The following is a 2,904-nucleotide window of genomic DNA, read 5'->3' as shown; positions in this document are numbered from 1 at the left end:
AACTTGGGAGCTAGACATTGGTCTCAGTTCCAATAAGTCAGTCGAATTTTTTTTCATCTTATTAATACAGTATTTATTTGTCTTTCCTCTGTCAAACCCTGAGCCTGTGGCTTTCCCCAGGGTCACCTGGTAAGATGGAGAGGGAGGTATTCACAGGCTGCAAGAGGCATGGAAGGACCAGGAGGATGAGGAGGAACATTCAGAAACTGGGAGAGAGAAATGGCTCCATCACATGGCGAAGAGGATGAAGAAGGTCACCGTCAGGCAAAAGAGCCCCATGGCCTTAGATGGAGCAAAGCCCAGGATGGCGTAGGAAAAGAGCTGGTGCTTCAAGAAGGGGTTCCTGGCATCACCAATGATGAGACTTCCAAACACAGCCCCAATACCAACTCCGGAGCCAGCCACCCCCACAGTGACAGCCCCAGCCTCAATGAACTTGGCTGCTGTGTCAGTGTCCCGTGAGACGGTGCTAGTTTGGAATCCACATCTGGGGACAAGTGATGCTGCCAAAATGATGAGGTTCTCATCTGTCCAAACCTCTGGTCATTTTAGCACTCTGGTCATTCTAACACTCAAACAAAAGTTCGGCTCTCTGCCTTGATGTAAATTTTTGTTGATTTCTATAACCACTAATCTCTCTACATTTAAGGCAAAAAAAAACCAGGATACATGCAGATAATGGTCTACTCAGCAGCTGAGCGCTGCTCCTCACAAGGGCAGGGGTAGAGATGAACTTGGTGCAGGCATACATTCTCAAGGGGTGAGGGACAAAGCTGAAGAGCTGCCAGCAGAGCAAAGGACACAGAGAGGGGGCCAGTCAGAAATTTTAAGGAAAATGGAAAGAAGGAACTCAGCATTTCTGCCTGAGGCCTTTCCTGGTCCCCCACCATCCCCATCCCCCCCCCCCCCACTTCTGGTGGCTTCCCCTGCCCCACGTTTATCTTGTTTCTGCTTTGTCTGTGTTTTGTATATTCCCATACATGTGCATATAAGCTCTGTGAGGGCAGGAATTCTTTCACTGGGTTTTGTAACATCAATGCCATCCTCAAATCCTCACACTTACCAGCTGTGGCATATTCAGTCAGGTGCCAGATCTTAACATTTCGCCTCTTACATCCTCTGCTTACAGCCCACTTATAGCCACTACCCTAGTTCAGGGCCTCAGTAGTTCATCTCTTACTGATGCTACTGTAATAGCTTCCTAATTGAGCTTCTTGCCTCAAGTCTCCTCTCAATCTGGCCCTGCCTTATCGCACATTACATGTTAGGGGTGTATGGGGTGGGGTGTTAGGGGAGAACTAGCACCTCTTGTATGAGGGTTTGCCCAGCCTTTCTCAGAGCTGCTTATCCACCTTCGGTGTCTACCTGTCACCTAGCTTTCACCTGTGGTTCCAACAAGTTGTACAATACGTAGCAGCTGCACACCCATAAACACAGATTGGCAGATGGGCTAAATGAGATTAAGCCCAAACACCCTGGTGACTTAGGTGAGGTGTCTCCCCCAAGCATGTGAAGACTTTCCCTTGTGGAATGGGCAGATGAGGACAATTCATTCCAATAAACAACTGTAGCAGGCACTATGGCAGGCATCAGAGATGCCACAGACAACCATTGCATCCTGGGCTGTCGTCCTGACTTTTGTCCTGCCACTGAACTTCGGTGACTCCAGAAGAGAGAGGGAGGCTGAAAACTTTGTGCAACTCTGCCTCCCTCCCATCCAATTCACAGGCAAATCAAGACCTCATCCTGTGATGCCACTGGCCCTCTGCAAAAGTGAAGTATGAGCAACAACACGTTACTTCCCTTCATGAACGCTGTGTTCCCACAAAACCAGCCTCTTTACTGCTCTTCATCCTTGTCACTCTATATTGGATCTTCTTGCTTTTAGATTGACTTTTCTTCATGTCTGAAATGGACTAATAGGATCATAAAGATAGAGCTAGACAGAACATGAAAAGCCTTTGAGTCCAACTCCATCATTTTACAAATGAGAAAACAGAGGCACAGAAAAGTTAAATAAATTCCCCAAGATCAGAACAGCTAAAGAGGGACTGTGAACTCAGGTCTTCCTGATTCCAAATCCACTGCATCATTTACTACGCCTTGCTGCCTTGCCCACTGATTGGTATCACCATAGAAGGTAGCTGGTTCCATCCTCCCTTCTAGATAGGGGAAAAGCTTAACTCTTTCCTATCTCTTCCCTAGGGAGTGATTTAACATGTGATCATTTCTCCAGGTACTGTTCTCTCCTCCCTACTCCTTTTCTGTCTGGAGAATTAATCAGCCACAATGACTGGCTTGCTTTCTAGCCTACAGGACAATATATAGGGACTCTGGTCCTCATGGTCCCTTTCTATATCAAATTTGTTGTTGTTATTGATGCCAATGATGATACGGGGTCATGCCCACCTCTTCATGACCCAGTGGACCATACTGTTCATGGGGTTTTCTTAACAGAGGTAGTGAAGTGGTTCGCCATTCCTTCTGCAGTGGATTAAGGCAAATCCAAGTTAAATGACTTTGCCCAGGGTCACACAGCTAGTGTGTGTCTGAAGTCAGATTTGAATTCAGGTCTTTGTGACTCCAGGCCCAGTGCTCTGTCCACCTAAAGGACTCAAATAAAAAACTATTAATACAATTAAAATAGCTCAGAGCCCTCAGGAAAATTTCTAACACTCAAACAAAAGTTTGGCTCTCTGCCTTGATGTAAATTTTTGTTGATTTCTATAACCACTAATCTCTTTACATTTAAGGCAAAAAAAACCCAGGATACATGGAACATTTTGGTAAACAAAGCAGTCAGTGTCTCTAACTGCATAGACACGAGCAGGGAAAGTTAGGAGAAAAGCAAATTTGGGACAGGGCACTCTCTCAGGGCTTGGAGAGACAAATAAAATGGGTAGC

At 46.0% G+C, this 2,904-nt stretch overlaps 1 pseudogene; it reads right to left on the bottom strand.

The window, feature by feature from the left end:
* Positions 1 to 228: 228 nt before the first annotated feature.
* LOC140516362 (ATP synthase F(0) complex subunit C2, mitochondrial pseudogene) lies at positions 229 to 1,075 on the bottom strand (annotated as a pseudogene).
* Between the last annotated feature and the right edge of the window lie 1,829 nt (positions 1,076 to 2,904).

Source organism: Notamacropus eugenii, chromosome X (genome assembly GCF_028372415.1).
Source record: "Notamacropus eugenii isolate mMacEug1 chromosome X, mMacEug1.pri_v2, whole genome shotgun sequence".
NCBI lineage: Eukaryota > Metazoa > Chordata > Mammalia > Diprotodontia > Macropodidae > Notamacropus > Notamacropus eugenii.
Note: the sequence above shows the minus strand (reverse complement) of the source record. Positions and strands in the feature narration are given on the sequence as shown.